This window comes from Phyllobates terribilis, unplaced genomic scaffold (assembly GCF_046119375.1).
Source record: "Phyllobates terribilis strain yellow unplaced genomic scaffold, ASM4611937v1 Scaffold_651__1_contigs__length_880973, whole genome shotgun sequence".
Taxonomy (NCBI): domain Eukaryota; kingdom Metazoa; phylum Chordata; class Amphibia; order Anura; family Dendrobatidae; genus Phyllobates; species Phyllobates terribilis.
In genome coordinates this window covers 767,846-786,919 of record NW_027363411.1, presented here as the reverse complement: position 1 = coordinate 786,919, position 19,074 = coordinate 767,846, and the positions used below count along the sequence as shown (strand labels likewise).

General features: G+C 42.4%; 1 pseudogene; it reads right to left on the bottom strand.

The window, feature by feature from the left end:
- Positions 1–294: 294 nt before the first annotated feature.
- LOC141235370 (U2 spliceosomal RNA) lies at positions 295–408 on the bottom strand (annotated as a pseudogene).
- Between the last annotated feature and the right edge of the window lie 18,666 nt (positions 409–19,074).

Here is a 19,074-nt window from a genome sequence, read left to right as displayed (position 1 = left end):
AATCAGGAATTCTCTCACCTGTGCAATACTATGGAAATCCTGAAGACATGACCTGTGGGGGGCCGTGAGGACTGGAGTTTGGGAAACACTGATTTTAAAGGGACTGTCAGCACAGAATGACTGTTGAAACCAAGTACAAGCGCTCCGTGGATCACGGCGTGGGCCAATCCTTTATATACACCTTCCCACCTGCTTGTTTTACCTCTGTCTCCTTCCTTCTCTGGTTCTATGAAGCCAGAGCTGTCAATCAAAGAAGAGGAGGGTGTGGATAGAGGGAAAACAAGCAGCCGGGAAGATAGATAGATAGATAGATAACATTGCAATGCAATATATTGGTAAAAGCTAAGCACATATACTAAATGAGAACAGATACTACACTTGATGTTAGCCAAAAGGCCGAGAAGCGATAACCTGAATTGGTTTTGGCCTATGACTGCACCCTGGCTTCAAGAATGCACCCATTGTAGGGATAGGGACAAAGACTCCCCTTAGGAGGACATGTTGTTCATCAATAGACATCTTAAAACCCACAACTTTACTGCTTGTTGCAGCTGCAGCCCACGCATGCATTTTTAATCTGCATGAGTCTGCCTATTTTCAAACATTCTCCCCTCCCCCCCAATGTCCCATGTACCTGCAGACAAGGGGATGGGGAGAGGATAACTAATTAGTGAACAAACAAGCGGCGGTCCACCTTCTTCCTAGTCTGCAGGCTCCCTGCAGACTGTAGCTGACTGCCGAAGCACAGCCAGATAAAGGCTAGGAGCCCATTATGACATGTGCAATGATGTTCCATTCTTCCATTCTAGCATTATTCCATTGTTCCATTGTCCCATTCTCTTGCATTATTCCATTGTTCCATTCACTCATTACATCTATTGCAAGCAATCTATCTGCCTGGGTGAAAACCAATAGGATGCTCTGATTGACAGACATAGGTAGCACTTTAAAACAACATCTCAGACCAAACTTTTTTTTATCTTTTTTTCATCCATAGATAGAAAATTAAAGAAGTCAGTGCTCTTTCAGAGGGAGCCAGCATTTCACTAAAGAAATCGCAACGGCCCCACATTTTTTTTAAATGCGTGGTACTCAGCAACACCCAACTGATGGGACAGTTGAATTAAAAGAGTAGCAGCTGATAACAAGGCCACTGATTAGGTATATGGCGTATGTGCAAAGGTGTAGCAAAGGACAAATGCATTATTGCAGCTTATCTCAGAAAGGAAGGGATAGAAAGATAGATAGATTGGATGGATGGATGGATGGATGGATGGAGGGGCATATACACCTACCCAGGATGGATGGATGAATGGAAAAGCATATACATCTACCCAGGATGGATGGCTGGAGGGGCATTTACACCTACCCAGGATGGATGGATGCAGGGGCATAAACACCTACCCAGGATGCATGGATGGACGCATGGGGCTGAAGGGGGGTCAGGCTGGACACATGGGGACATGGATGGACGCATGGGGCTGAAGGGGGGGCAGGCTGGACATGTGGGGACATGGATGGACGCATGGAGCTGAAGGGGGGGCAGGCTGGACATGTGGGGACATGGATGGATGCATGGGACTGAAGGGGGGGCAGGCTGGACATGTGGGGACCTGGATGGATGCATGGGGCTGAAGGGGGGGCAGGCTGGACACGTGGGTACCTGGATGGATGCATGGGGCTGAAGGGGGGGCAGGCTGGACACGTGGCGACCTGGATGGACGCATGAGGCTGAAGGGGGGGCAGGCTGGACACGTGGGGACCTGGATGGACGCATGGGGCTGAAGCGGGGCAGGCTGGACACGTGGCAACCTGGATGGACGCATGAGGCTGAAGGGGGGGCAGACTGGACACGTGGGACCTGGATGGACGCATGGGGCTGAAGGGGGGGCAGACTGGACACGTGGGACCTGGATGGACGCATGGGGCTGAAGGGGGGGCAGGCTGGACACGTGGGGACCTGGATGGACGCATGGAGGTGAAGGGGGGCAAGCTGGACACGTGGGGACCTGGATGGACGCATGGAGGTGAAGGGGGGCAAGCTGGACACGTGGGGACCTGGATAGATATATGGGGTGGGGTGGGATGCATATATGGGGGGGCTAGGATGGATATATATAAATCAAAACTGTTATATATATATGATATAGATATAGATATATATAGATATATGGGACAGAATGGATATATGAAGGGGGGCAGGCTGGACACATGGAGGCCAGGATGGATATATAGGAGGGGCATGGGTTGCAAAGGATGCTCACCAGAGGGATATATTCCTGAAAAGGAGTCAATCATAATCAGTGTCCCGGGATTACGGCTACAAAAATGAATTAAAGGGTTATTCCCATCTTCATAGATATTGTAAAAACCTGCACTTTTGCAATTTACTGCTTCTTGACATTTGCAGCCGTTCTTGAGATATTAAGACTTTTCTTTTGTTTACAGATCGTTGCCTAGGAGACCGACCACCGCTGCTGTCTCGATAGTAACCACTGTGCTAAAGTTGGCTGGGATTGGGAGGTAACAGCGCGCTCCAGCAAACCGGGCCCAGATTACTGATATATCCATTATTTGATGCATCTACCTTAAAAGCCTTGATTTGCTCGGTGATGGCAGAACACATGAGAACTATGCGGCTTTCCTTCTTTTCCTCGTCCACCGAATCCTTATCTTCAGACAGTGTCCGGTGTTGAGACGCCTTTTTCTTCTCCTCTTCTAACGTCTTCTGCTTCTGCTGAAACAGTTTCATCATCTTGTAGACCTCTCGGAGGAATTCGTCCACCTCGGCTTCCATGCTTTCTCCGTTCAGGTCAAGGAAAGCGCCGTCGATCCACCTGGAAGCGTGAGATTTTTCAAGACATATTTTGATAAATTTCATGTTTTTAGCTCATCTATTACTGTTTATTCTGCTTTTTTTCTCTTCTACATCTATGGCTATGGTTGTCCCATAAATAATGTTTAATCACCTATCCACAAGGTTGTTGATAAATGTCTGATCACTGGGAGTCTGACTGCTGCAGCCCCCAGCAGTTTTGAAAGCGGTGGTCCTAGATACAGCTTTGTGAATGAAGCATGTGTGCATCTATGGGAGTGATGGCTATGCATGCGCATGACTGCTCCCACAGACATGAATGGAGCGCTGGCTATGCATGCGCACGATCACTCCATTCACACAGCAGACTTTGGAACCTCTGTCCTCAGGATTACTGGAGGACCCTGTGGTTAGAGCACCCCTACCGATCATACATTTATCTCCTATTTTGCAGAAGGGATTGTCCGGCCTTGGGGTACAAGTCTACAGTCTATGTAACTGCAGACTTTTAAATTCTCAAATTGCACGCACTGCGAGGATTTTCCGGTGCCGGGAACGGGCTGTTATGTGACCACAAGTATGTGATTTGCATACTTCAGACCACATTCCGACTAGACGTGTCTGGCTCCACTCAATGTGCTTGCATTGAGCAAGGCCGGATATGTCTAGTTGGGATGTGACCGTATATATGCAAATCACATACTTGCTGTCACATGCCTGTGCTCCCGATGCTGGAGAATCCTTATTACGCGCACAGTACACATGCTGTGAGGATTCACATGACTGCAGTCACATGGAGTGACTGCAGACTTGTGCCCCAAGGCCGGACAGCCCTTTAATAACACATAATCCCCTTGTAATATATGCAAGACTTTTGGCGCTTGGTTATTTCCAGGACCGAAGAACAGTGATGGGGACAGAACGATTGGTTATTAGATATACTTTGTCCCTATAAGGTTACAAGGGGCGAAGTGCTGTAGATAAAGATGATTTTTGCTGCCATAAATGATTCGTTCCCAACGAATTAGTGTTTTGCTTGTTCATCGGGTGATTACAGGCACATTTACATGGGCTGATAATTGGGAATGATCATCAGCTTGTTTAAATGCGCCATTTACTCTCCACTTCAGATCACGTCTGGTGTTAATAAATAACGGCATGCCAAGAGTTAACTCAGAATTCCCCAATGGGGTGCACATACTTTTTTTCAGTTTTTTGCCATTTGTAAATCAGTGCAAAAAGTTTCTGGTAAGGTTCGATGTTGACTTTTGAAGAATCCAGCTCAGGGTATGTTGTAAGGTCCCATTTATACAGTGCTTCTTCTTTGTTAATATAAGCCACCGCCTCCTCTGCGTCTGCTATTCGCTTCTGTACAGTCCTCACATCTGTCACTTACTGAAACCAGGCACAATAAACACAGATAAGTAAAGGGTTAACCGGACTGCCTCCGTTAAAGAAAATGAGTTAGACAGTCACAAGTTACAGTATGAGACTGACTTCTCACCGGTGAACTTTACTTCTCATTTGCAGAATACAGACTCCTATATGCTCCACTTTATAGACAGCTGATGTCAGAGGTGTAACTTTCAGGCCTTTCAGGTCTATTGGACACAAATCGTTTCAGGCCTATTGGACGCAACGCGTTTCAGGCCTACTGGACGCAATGCGTTTCAGGCCTATTGGAATCAACGCATTTCAGGCCTATTGGACGCAATGCATTTCAGGCCTATTGGACGCAACGATTTTCAGGCCTATTGGACGCAACGATTTTTAGGCCTATTGGACGCAACGCGTTTCAGGCCTATTGGAACAACTCGTTTCAGGCCTATTGGACGCAACGTGTTTCAGGCCTATTGGACGCAACGTGTTTCAGGCCTATTGGACGCAATGCGTTTCAGGCCTATTGGATGCAACGCGTTTCAGGCCTAGTGGACGCTTTCATACGCCAGTGCTCAGGTGTGACGACTGCCTCTGACCTGCCTTTGTTTGACTGCACTTCAGGTTAAGCACTAGGGACTGCCTCTATAAAGACTGTTCTGGCTGATAATCGTGGTCAGTCGGGTTTATGTTTTTTTCATAGTTTTTTTTTGCATAGCAAAAATAATGCTGCAGTCAAGGGTGTAACTACAGTGCGTGCAGGGATTGCAGTCGCATCTGGAGCTAAGGGGGGCTCAAAAGGTCTCTTTGACTCATATGAGAAGATCACTACTATTAAAGACCTGCAATAGTTGGGGGCCCTAATGGAGATTTTGCATTGAAGCTTCAGGTTACACTATTGGCTGTAGTCTCAATATTCTTGATTCTTGCCTTTAAAAAGGGATAGAACCCCCCCAAAAGAAACAACATAAAAAAAGCCTAATGCAACTCCAAACCGGAGTTAGGGAGCATTTTATAACTACTTCCCAGGAACGCTCGTTTAAGGATAATTGTGCAGTATAAATAGGCTGCCAATCACCGACGAATGGCCAAACACTTGATCGTCGGGTGAAATGATCTTTTGTATTGCACAAAAAAATTATCGTTCACGACAACCATGATGCGTTTTGGGTAAAAAGGATCTGTACAAATATGAAAAGAGTCTTAAAGTAATGAAAATAAGAAGAGGGAAAACTATAACACAGCCTGTGACTATCATACCTGCTGCATCATATCCAGCTCAGAGTACTCTGCAAATTCTTCCATCCGACGCAAAAGTTTCTCCAGTTCCAGCATAAGCGTCTCTCTTTTCCCAGCAGCTCGCCCTCTCCTTTACACTTGCCGTTTTCAATCAGCTTTTAGAAAGGAACAGTTATCAAAAAACGCTCCCAGAGCGCCCAGTTTAATTACCTGGACACTGCAGGGGGCTGCTGCTTCATTGGGGCTGGCACCCGAGACCCCATTTTCAGAAATGAGCCCACATACCTGGACATTTTCATCAAACACTGGGTTGATATTTTTTGGCCACAGTAACACTGTTGAGTTCAGGATGATATCTTCAGGTACAAATAAATGAACATCTAGAAGATAACTCATCCTCCGCTGACACTCCTAAAATTAAAAAAATGAAACTCACTCTGTATTAATGTATCTAGCATCTACAATCACAGGGGTTGCACCAATTATATTTTTTCCAAAAACTTAGGTTATAAAATTATACTGATGCTCCACAACTACAGTTCCCTCCATCAGTTTGTGTTCTTCCTGCTCTATGTGGACATGTGATTTCTGTAGCCAATCACTGGCTGTAGCAGGTTACCACTGTAGTCACTGATAGGCTGCAGCAATCACATGATCATGTTGGGGATCTCATCACTGAAACCTGGAGGGGGACTGGTAAGTATAGCTAGTATGACATGACCTATATATGGAAAAATACATATTAACCAGGACACAAGAAATATCGGAATAATCCTATATATTATGTTTTACACTAATTATACCCAGGGACGTACTGTACGTACAGCAATTCGGGACTTTAGCTCTACCAGGCTTTTATTCTTCGCCTGCTCCACAAGCGCAATCTCCTCTATTACATCTTCATTAGTTTCAGGAGTCTTTAACGCTTGTTCCTTGATTTTCTCAAATTCCATGAAGATCCTAAGCGAAGCAAAGATTATTACATACAGGTGCATCTCACTAAATTAGAATATCATCAAAAAGTTACTTTATTTCAGTTTTCAGTACAAAAATTGAAACTCATATATTATATAGAGTCATTACACACAGAGGGATCTATTTCAAGTGTTTATTTCTTTTAATGTTGATGATTATGGCTTACAGCCGATGAAAACACAACAGTCATTATCTCAGTAAATTAGAATACTTTATAACAACAGATTGAAAAATGTTTTTAAAATCTGAAATGTTGGCCTACTGAAATGTCTGTTCAGTAAATGCACTCAATACTTGGTCTGGGATCCTTTTGCATCAATTACTGCATCAATGCGGCAATGTGGCATGGAGGCGATCAGCCTGTGGCCCTGCTGAGGTGTTATGGAAGCCCAGGTTGCTTTGATAGCAGCCTTCAGCTCGTCTGCATTGTTGGGTCTGATGTCTCTCATCTTCCTCTTGACAATACCCTATAGATTCTCTATAATAGATTCTCTATGGGGATTAGGTCAGGCGAGTTTTCTGCCAATCAAGCACAGTGATACTGTTGTGTGTAAACCAGGTATTGGTACTTTTGGCAGTGTGGACAGGGGCCAAGTCCTGCTGGAGAATGACGTTTCCATCTCCAAAAAGCAGAGGGAAGCATGAAGTGCTGTAAAATGTCCTGGTAGACGGCTGCGCTGACTTTGGTCTTGATAAAACACAGTGGACCTACACCAGCAGATGACATGGCTCCCCAAACCATCACTGATTGTGGAAACTTCACACAAGACCTCAAGCAGCTTGGATTGTGGCCTCTCCACTCTTCCTCCAGACTCTGGGATCTTGATTTCCAAATGAAAATTGGAACTCTGGGACCTTGTGGAGTGTGTCAATGACTGCCTTCTGGACATCTGTCAAGTCAGCAGTCTTCCCAATGATTGTGGAGCCTACTGAAACAGACTAAGGGACCTTTTTAAAAGCTTAGGAAGCCTTTGCAGGTGTATTTGTTAGTTATTTTAATTTACTGAGATAATGACTTTTGTGTTTCCATTGGCTGTAAGCCATAATCAACAACATTAACAGAAATAAACACTTGAAATATATCACTCTGTTTGTAATGACTCTATATAATATATGAATTTAAATTTTTGTACTGAAGAAATGAAAAAAATTAACTTTTTGATGATATTCTAATTTAGTGAGATGCACCTGTATATTATATACTGGAATGTGATGATATTTTATGGTATCATAAGTAAAGTAATGTGAGATTCTTAACTTTTACTGTAGCATCAGCATCTATAACTCACTGTATGAAATCATAGCAGAAGTAGCACTTGACCTTGACCCCAAGGGCCCCTGAACGGCACATGGCAGGTAGAGGCCCATTACAGATTATTTTTTTCTATTGTGAAACCTCCTTGAATCCAGGATTTTACTCACTCTTCATTCTCCAATCTGTGATTTGTCACCAGTCTATCTAGTAATATATTTGCAAAACTTTTTGCTTTGTCAGCCAGGCCTTGCTTTAAGTCATCGCAGTCGAGGTGTACCATGGTGAAGTAAGCGCGGGTGGGCAGTCCCATGATATCTCTGGCCAGGGTGTGAAATTCTTCTATACACTGGAATACAAATATAAATCAGTCTCGTTTACCCTTGAGATTTCTGATTTGACCCTCAATTATTATCGGACACGTTGCACCCCTCGCTCTGTAGGACTTAGGACAGTATTGATTCTAATGGGAATGGTAAGAAAATGATTCCTGCAACTTAGTCCTCGTTGCTGCGTCCACCCGACTACAGCTGTGATCAGCTTATTGTCAAGGGACCCTTCAAACGAACCGAAGAGGGTCCCCGTAAAGTGAACCTGTCAGGTCCTTCAGGCATGCCAAATTCCTGCATTGACATTCACGGTATATATCTGGCAAAAATGTTTCTACCTTAAAAGACTAAACTTTTTATGTGCCGGCTGTCATATGCAAATTGGGCATGTGAAATTAAGTATTATACACCTGTCTTGGGTATCCGAGCTCTGCTTCCTTCACTTCGGTCTGCTGCCCCGTGCTGTGCTCCACGTCAGGTTTTACAGGTTGTCCTGTGTAGCTCAGTGACATAATCTCCTAAATCCTATTTATGGACCATTAGGACACACACCTGGGTCTTAGGATTGAGTTTTTAGACTTTTGTTTGGTGTGCTCCACCTTCTGCGTTAACTTTCTTCCATTCCTACTGGGTTACGCTACATCCATCCTGCAGCTCCCAAGATTCCTGAGTGCCAATTCCTTGCTGCTCATGTGCCTTCCTGCTTGCCACACCAACACCCGGGGTCCGTGTGCCCACCCAGACCCGAGGCTTAGAAGATCCACCTCGCCAGGTGAGACTAAGATGCCATGATTTGGGTGAGATCACAGCATCTGAGGTCAGATTTGTTTGTGGGAAGTGACGTCCCGCTGGACTAGTCCTAGATAACTTGCATATGATGAACGGCGCATAAGCAGTCGATTTTTACTAGAAACATCAAAGCCAGTGTTGCTGTGCAGGGATGAGTCAATTTAATGACGGTTCGAGATAATATGCAAGAAGGTCCAATATGTAAAAAAAAAAAAAAACACATTATGATCACACATACAGTACAGACCAAAAGTTTGGACACACCTTCTCATTTAAAGATTTTTCTGTATTTTCATGACTATGAAAATTGTACATTCACATTGAAGGCATCAAAACTATGAATTACCACATGTGGAATTATATACTTAACAAAAAAAGTGTGAAACAACTGAAAATATGTCTTATATTCTAGGTTCTTCAAAGTAGCCACCTTTTGCTTTGATGACTGCTTTGCACACAGTTTCTACTTTCTCCGCGGCTGAACCATCCACCAGCCAGCTGAAGCTTTCAACTATCAAATAATATAACACAGAATTTATAGTTGTATCTAGACTCATCTTAATATCGGGCGGAGAAAACTTTCAAAGAGGATTATACAGCTGATCGGACATGGATTTTTGAAAGCGAGTTCTCTGGCTTCATCAGGTCTAAGAGATCAATTTGATAATCTACATTTATATGGTGAAATCTAGAGACAGATCCTCTTTGCAGTGCTTGTTAGACCAATGATATATAGTATTTCTGCATGATAATGTCTGATAGATGAGGATCACACCTCTGGGAACCCCTAACACTGAGTTCAATGGCTTTTGGAAAGGTATCAGGATCAAAGCGTCCACAGGAATATCACGCTGCAAGCGCCGGCAGGAGATTTCTGATTGTGATTGTTCCATCCCTTTAATACTAGATTCACGTCCAGCTTCCCATATGTTCCATCGCTTTAATACTTACGATTCACGTCCAGCTTACTGTATGTACCATTCTTTTAATTATTCGCGGCCAGCTTACCATATGTACCATCCCTTTAATGACTCACGTCCAGCTTACCCTATGTACCATCCCTGTAATGACTCATGTCCAGCTTACCGTATGTACCATGCCTTTAATGATTCGCAGCCAGCTTACCGTATGTACCATCCCTTTAAAGACTCACGTCCTGCTTACTGTATGTATCATCCCTATAATGATTCACGTCCAGCTTACCGTATGTACCATCCCTTTAATGACTCACATCCTGCTTACTGTATGTACCATCCCTATAATGATTCACGTCCAGCTTACAGTATGTACCATCCCTTTAATGACTCACGTCAAGCTTACCGTATGTACCATCCCTTTAATGATTCACGTCCAGCTTACCATATGTACCATCCCTTTAATGATTCACGTCCAGCTTACCGTATGTACCATCCCTTTAATTATTCACGTCCAGCTTACCGTATGTATCATCCTTTTAATGATTCACGTCCCGCTTACCGTAGGTTTGGAAATGCCTGAATGGCTGGTGTAAATTGTGGCTGACGGCCTCCTTCAGCTTCAGCGCGGCAGAATCAAAGATGTAATCAGGGAGTTTGGCCTCGATGATCTGAACCGTGTTACTACCAGAAAGCCACGGCTGCACCGTCTGAATATTCTGGACAAAGAAGAACGTTCTATAAAGTGACATGAATACTGCAGAAGTCTCTAATATAAACCCCCTGAACATCCACCTATTTTGATATAAATAAATCAAAAACTCCATACAAAGCTCCATATCCTCAGCATAGACATGAAATAAAAGCTGCCATGCTGTGTATCCTCAGTGGCCACTAAAGGGAGCTTAAAGGGCATCTGTCACCCCAAAAATTCAGATTTAACCACTTATACATTTAAAGCGCACCTGTCAGCAGGATTGAGCTCAGTAAAACACATACATTGTTAGGTGGGTGCCACTACACTGATTAAAATGATAACTTAGTTGATTAAATCCGTCCTGTGGTTCTTGTGTAACATTTACTTTCAGTTTGGAGATAATGATACGCTCGTCCTCCGGGGCGGCCTGTGGGGGGCGCTCTATCTGGTGCTCTGCTTACATATTCATCTGTATGCTCTTATGACAGCTCACTGTGCCTTCACTGACCTGCCTCCTCTTTTACATAATGCATCTAGTAGTGCGGGGCTAGGTAAAATAGGAGGCAGGTCAGTGGACGATCAGTGAGCTGTCATAAGAGCATACACATGAATATGTAAGCAGAGCACCAGATAGAGTGCCCCCACACGCCGCCCCGGAGCATAAGCATATCATTATTTCCAAACTGAAAGTAAAGATTACACAAGAACCACAGGACGAATTTCATCAACTAAGGTATCATTTTACTCTGTGTAATGTCGCCCTCCTGACAGTGTATGTGGTTTACTGAGCACACTCCTGCTGACAGGTGCACTTTAATAGGGGACTGGAGTGGAGAGCCATCCCTTCATTGGGGCCCACCGGAGGATTCTCCATTTCTCCTGTTGGCCAGTCCGAGCCTGTAAAAGTGTTTATGCTACCCAACTCTTCTACTTATAATTCTCATATATTTTTGCAATGTGTATTACAAAGTCAATATACTCGTTGTCCTATCCCTGCATGGGGGCCCACCGGAGGATACTGCTGCGGACGCTCATATACTAGGTGACAGCCAATAGGAATTGTAAATCAGCCAGTACTATATTTTTTTTTTGCTGTGATATTCCAAAATGGTGGCAGCAAATTTCCAATTTTTTTTACTGCAGTTTTTACCTGTGAGCCACACATGTACCTACTATAAAAAGTAAGTTGTCAGCATTGAAAAAAAAATCCTGATACCTGAAGGGTCTTGGAGATCCGAGTTAATATAAATAGTACAACTTCTTCTACGTCCTGGAAGCTTGGATAGAAATCCATTTTCTCGTCATCAAATGTAAGTTGCATTTTGGAGATTGGTAAAAATTGCCCGTCTATCAGATCAAATAAACGGACAAAAGTTTCTACAGTTTTCTGCAGAAGGTCTCTCACCTGTGGGGGGGAGAAATCAGCAAGTATATATTAGTGTTTATAAGGAGAAAAAATACATGACTACGAGAGTGGTGCAGAAAACAGGGAGACGGACTGGGCCATAAGAGAAGAAAGCTGAGTGACAACATTTACTGTGGGTGGGAAATCCTTAATCCCTTCAGGACCGGATCATTTTTTGTTTTGCATTTTTTCCTTTCCGTCTTCAAAAAGCCATACATTTTTCATTTTTCCATTGATATAGCTGCAAGAGGCTATGTAATGTGCTGTAGCTTAAACCCTTCCCAACATATGACATATTGTAATGCCATGTTCCTGTAGATGTGCAAAATTTGGACCTGGGCCCCCACCAGCATGTTGGTCAGATGTATGGGCCCTTATAGCATTCTAGATCCGATAATGATGCGCGTGTTCGCCCTTGCCTTGGATGTTTCCTGTAATAATCTCCCCCATCGTAGCTCTAGCCCCATCCTATAATAATGTCTCTCATTCTAGGCCCCTTCCTGGTATAATGATCCCCTTCCTGCGCCCCTTCCTGTTATAATATCCCCTATCCTGGGCCTCTTCCTGTTATAATATCCACCTTCTGTGTATAATACCCCCCATCCTGAGCCCCTTTCAGCAATAACGTCCCAATCCTGGGCTCCTTCCTGGTATAATGTCCTTGGTCCAGGGCCTCTTACTGTAATAATGTCCCCCATCCTGGCCCCTTCCTGTAACAATGTCCCCTATCCTAGTATAATATCCCACATCCTATAACAATGTCTTCCATCCTGGTATCCTGTCCCCCATCCTAGGCCCCATTCTGGTATAATGACCTCCATCATTGTGCCCTTCCTGGTGTAATGTCCTTCATCCTGGCCCATGTCATGGTATAATGATCCCCATTCTGGTATAATGCTCCCTATCCTGGGCTGCTTCCTTGTACAATGCCCCCCATCCTGAACCCCTACCTTGTATAATGCTCCCCATCCTTGGCCCCTTCCTTGTAAAATGCTCCCCATCATGCGCCCCTTCCTTGTATAATGCTCCCCATCATGCGCCCCTTCCTTGTATAGTGCTCCCCATCCTGCGCCCCTTCCTTGTGTAATGCTCCCCATCTTGCGCCCCTTCCTTGTATAATGCTCCCCATCTTGCGCCCCTTCCTTGTGTAATGCTCCCCATCCTGCGCGCCTTCCTTGTGTAATGCATCTCATCCTAGGCTACTTCCTTGTATAATGCTCCCCATCTGGCACCCCTGCCTTGTGTAATGCTCCCCATCCTGCGCCCCTTTCTTGTATAATGCTCCCCATCATGCGCCCCTTCCTTGTATAATGCTCCCCATCCTGCGCCCCTTCCTTGTGTAATGCTCCCCATCCTGCGCCCCTTCCTTGTATAATGCTCTCCATCTTGCTCCCCTTCCTTGTGTAATGCTCCCTATCCTGCACCCCTTCCTTGTATAATGCTCTTCATCCTAGGCTACTTCCTTGTATAATGCTCCCCATCTTGGGACCCTTCCTTGTCTAATTCTCCCCATCCTGGGACCCTTCCTTGTATAATGCTTCTCATCCTAGGCTACTTCCTTGTATAATGCTCCCCATCCTGGGACCCTTCCTTGTCTAATTCCCCCTATCCTGGGCACCTTCCTTGTATAATGCCTATGGGCCCTTGTAGCATTCTAGATCCGATAATGATGCGCGTGTTCGCCCTTGCCTTGGATGTTTCCTGTAATAATCTCCCCCATCGTAGCCCTAGCCCCATCCTATAATAATGTCTCTCATTCTAGGCCCCTTCCTGGTATAATGTTCCCCATCCTGCACCCCTTCCTGTTATAATATCCCCTATCCTGGGCCTCTTCCTGTTATAATATCCACCTTCTGTGTATAATACCCCCCATCCTGAGCCCCCTTTCAGCAATAACGTCCCAATCCTGGGCTCCTTCCTGGTATAATGTCCTTTGTCCTGGGCCTCTTACTGTAATAATGTCCCCCATCCTGGCCCCTTCCTGCAACAATGTCCCCCATCCTGGTATAATGTCCCACATCCTATAACAATGTCCCCCATCCTGGTACAATGTCCCTCATCCTATAACAATGTCTTCCATCCTGGTATCCTGTCCCCCATCCTAGGCCCCATTCTGGTATAATGACCTCCATCCTTGTGCCCTTCCTGGTGTAATGTCCTTCATCCTGGCCCATGTCATGATATAATGACCCCCATTCTGGTATAATGCTCCCTATCCTGGGCCGCTTCCTTGTACAAAGCCCCCCATTCTGAACCCCTGCCTGGTATAATGCTCCCCATCCTTGGCCTCTTCCTTGTAAAATGCTCCCCATCATGCACCCCTTCCTTGTATAATGCTCCCCATCATGCGCCCCTTCCTTGTATAGTGCTCCCCATCCTGCGCCCCTTCCTTGTGTAATGCTCCCCATCTTGCGCCCCTTCCTTGTATAATGCTCCCCATCTTGCGCCCCTTCCTTGTGTAATGCTCCCCATCCTGCGTTCCTTCCTTGTGTAATGCACCTCATCCTAGGCTACTTCCTTGTATAATGCTCCCCATCTTGCACCCCTTCCTTGTGTAATGCTCCCCATCCTGCGCGCCTTCCTTGTGTAATGCTCCCCATCATGCTCCCCTTCCTTGTGTAATGCTCCCCATCCTGCGACCTTTCCTTGTATAATGCTCTCCATCTTGCGCCCCTTCCTTGTGTAATGCTCCTCATCCTAGGCTACTTCCTTGTATAATGTTCCCCATCTTGGGACCCTTCCTTGTCTAATTCTCCCCATCCTGGGACCCTTCCTTGTATAATGCTTCTCATCCTAAGCTACTTCCTTGTATAATGCTCCCCATCCTGGGACCCTTCCTTGTCTAATTCCCCCCATCCTGGGCACCTTCCTTGTATAATGCTCCCCATCCTGGAACCCTTCCTTGTCTAATTCCCCCCATCCTGGGCCCTTTCCTTGTATAATGCTCCCCATCCTGGGCCCCTTCATTATATAATGCTCCCCATCCTGGGCCCCTTCCTTGTCTAATTCTCCCCACCCTGAGCCCCTTCCTTGTCTAATGCTCCCCATCCTTGGCCCTTTCCTGGTATAATGTTCTGTCGTTCTTTTCCAATACATTAAATAAACAAAAATAAATGATTCTTCTTACCTTCCTCCGCTCCCACGACATGCGGCGCCTTCTTCTGTAGCTGATTTCAGTGTGCCGGTAGAGGCAGCGCATGACGTCACTTCCATGCGTCGCTCGTGACTGGCACACCGACATCAGCTACCGGCCTTTGGCTGGCGGCATGCATTGCAGCTCAGGGACCCGGCATGTTCCTGCGCAGCAATATACTTCAGCCGGATGTGCGTCCTCAGACTGTGGAAGTGCCATACATATATGAGATGGGAATACCACTCTGAGTCTATGTTTGATCCAGAGATACAATAATGAACATGAATCCTTATATATCACGGATCTCGCAGCCGCCTTTACCTGGTTGGACATAAGTGTCGAGACGCAGTTATAAAAGGAATCCAATTTGTCCGCATTAATCAGCTGCAGGGCATCTTGATTGGCAAATAGATTGATCACGTTGGGGTACCAAGTGTTCAGCAACTTTTCTTCTGTCTTGGCACAAGCCAAGGATCCGCTGTTCCTCAGGGATTCACATTCTACAGGACCCCTGGACCCGACAAAGAATAAAGCACTTTATCATATTAAACCTGACAGGGCACACCTGTGAAGTGAAGACCATTTCCGGTGACTACCTCTAGAAGCTCATCAAGAGAACGCCAAGAGTGTGCAAAGCAGTCATCAAAGCAAAAGGGGGCTACTTTGAAGAACCTAGAATATAAGACATATTTTCAGTTGTTTCACACTTTTTTGTTAAGTATATAATTCCACATGTGTTAATTCATAGTCATGAAAATACACACTTATACAGTATACATATATATACACACATATACAGTATACATACACATATACAGTATACATATATACACACATATACAGTATACATATATATACACACATATACATTATACATATATACACACACATATACAGTATACATATATATACACACATATACAGTATACATATATATACACCCATATACATTATACATACACATATACAGTATACATATATACACACATATACAGTATACATATATATACACACATATACAGTATACATATATATACACCCATATACATTATACATACACATATACAGTATACATATACACACATATACAGTATACATATATATACACCCATATACATTATACATACACATATACAGTATACATATATACACACATATACAGTATACATATATATACACCCATATACATTATACATACACATATACAGTATACATATATATATACACACATATACAGTATACATATATATACACCCATATACATTATACATACACATATACAGTATACATATATATACACACACATATACAGTATACATATATATACACATATATACAGTATACATATATACACACATATACAGTATACATATATATACAGACATACAGTATAAATATATATACACATATATACAGTATACATATATACACATACAGTATACATATATACACATATACAGTATACATATATACACACACACATATATACAGTATATACACATATACACCCATATACAGTATACATATAAATACACACACATATACAGTATACATATAAATACACACATACAGTATACATATATATACACACACATATACAGTATACATATATACACACATATACAGTATACACATATACACACATATACAGTATATATATATACACACATATACAGTATACATATATACAGTATACATATATATACACACATACCGTATAAATATATATATACACATATATACAGTATACATATATACACCCATATACAGTATACATATATATACACACACATACAGTATACATATATACACACATATACAGTATACATATATATACACGCATATACAGTATACATATACACACATATACAGTATACATATATATACACACACATATACAGTATACATATATATACACACATACCGTATAAATATATATATACACATATATACAGTATACATATATACACCCATATACAGTATACATATATATACACACACACACATACAGTATACATATACACACACATATACAGTATACATACATACACACATATACAGTATACATATATACACACTTATACAGTATACATATATATACACACATATACAGTATATATATATACACATATACAGTATACATATATATACACACACACAGTATAAATATATATACACATATATACAGTATACATATATACACCCACTAGATGGTGGCCCGATTCTAATGCATCGGGTATTCTAGAATATGTATGCGGCCGACAGGGCGCAATCAGCAGAGCGGTGTTTAAATTTGGCGCCAAAATCGCTGATTGGTCGAGGCCGGCAACCGTGACCAATCACCAAAGCGGTGTTAAAACTTGGCGGCTATATCGCAGATTGGTCACGGCCGGCGGTCGCGACTAATCAGCAGAGCGGGGTTTAAATTTGGCGCCAATAATGCTGATTGGTCGCGGGCAGCGAACACGACCAATCAGCAGAGCGGGGTTTAAATTTGGCGCCAATAATGCTGATTGGTCGCGGGCAGCGAACACGACCAATCAGAAGAGCGGGGTTTAAATTTGGCGCCAATAATGCTGATTGGTCGTGGGCAGCGAACGCGACCAATCAGCAGAGCGGGGTTTAAATTTGGCGCCAATAATGCTGATTGGTTGCGGCCGGCGGTCGCGACCAATCAGCACAGCGTTGTTTAAATTTGGCGCCAATAATGGTGATTGGTCACGGCCGGGACCAATCAGCAGAGCGGTGTTTAAATTTGGCGCCAATAATGCTGATTATTTGCGACCGGTAACCGTGACCAATCAGCATAGCGGTGTTTAAATTTGGCGCCAATATCACTGTATATGTATACTGTATATGTGTGTGTATATATATGTATACTGTATGTGTGTGTATATATATGTATACTGTATGTGTGTATATATATGTATACTGTATATGTGTGTGTATATATATGTATACTGTATGTGTGTATAAATATGTTTACTGTATATGTGTGTGTATATGTATACTGTATATGTGTGTATATGTATACTCTGTATATGTGTGTGTATATGTATACTGTATATGTGTGTGTATATGTATACTGTGTATGGGTGTATATATGTATACTGTATATGTGTGTATATATGTATACTGTATATGTGTGTGTATATGTATACTGTATATGGGTGTGTATATATGTATACTGTATATGTGTGTGTATATGTATACTGTATATGGGTGTGTATATATGTATACTGTATATGTGTGTGTATATGTATACTGTATATGTGTGTATATATGTATACTGTATATGTGTGTGTATATGTATACTGTATATGTGTGTGTATATATGTATACTGTATATGTGTATATATGTATACTGTATATGTGTGTATATGTATACTGTATATGGGTGTGTATATATGTATACTGTATATGTGTGTGTATATGTATACTGTATATGGGTGTGTATATATGTATACTGTATATGTGTGTGTATATGTATACTGTATATGTGTGTATATATGTATACTGTATATGTGTGTATATATATGTATACTGTTTATGGGTGTGTATATGTATACTGTATATGGGTGTATATATGTATACTGTATATGTGTGTATATATATGTATACTGTATATGTGTGTATATATATGTATACTGTTTATTGGTGTGTATATGTATACTGTATATGGGTGTATATATGTATACTGTATATGTGTGTGTATATGTATACTGTATATGTGTGTATATATATGTATACTGTTTATGGGTGTGTATATGTATACTGTATATGTGTGTATATATATGTATACTGTATATGTGTGTATATATATGAATACTGTATATGTGTGTGTATATATATGTATACTGTATATGTGTATATATGTATACTGTATATGTGTGTGTATATATATGTATACTGTATATGTGTGTATATATATATGTATACTGTATATGTATGTATATATGTATACTGTATATGTGTGTATATATATGTATACTGTTTATGGGTGTATATATGTATACTGTATATGGGTGTATATATGTATACTGTATATGTGTGTATATATATGTATACTGTTTATGGGTGTGTATATGTGTATACTGTATATGTGTGTATATATGTATACTGTATATGTGTGTATATATATGTATACTG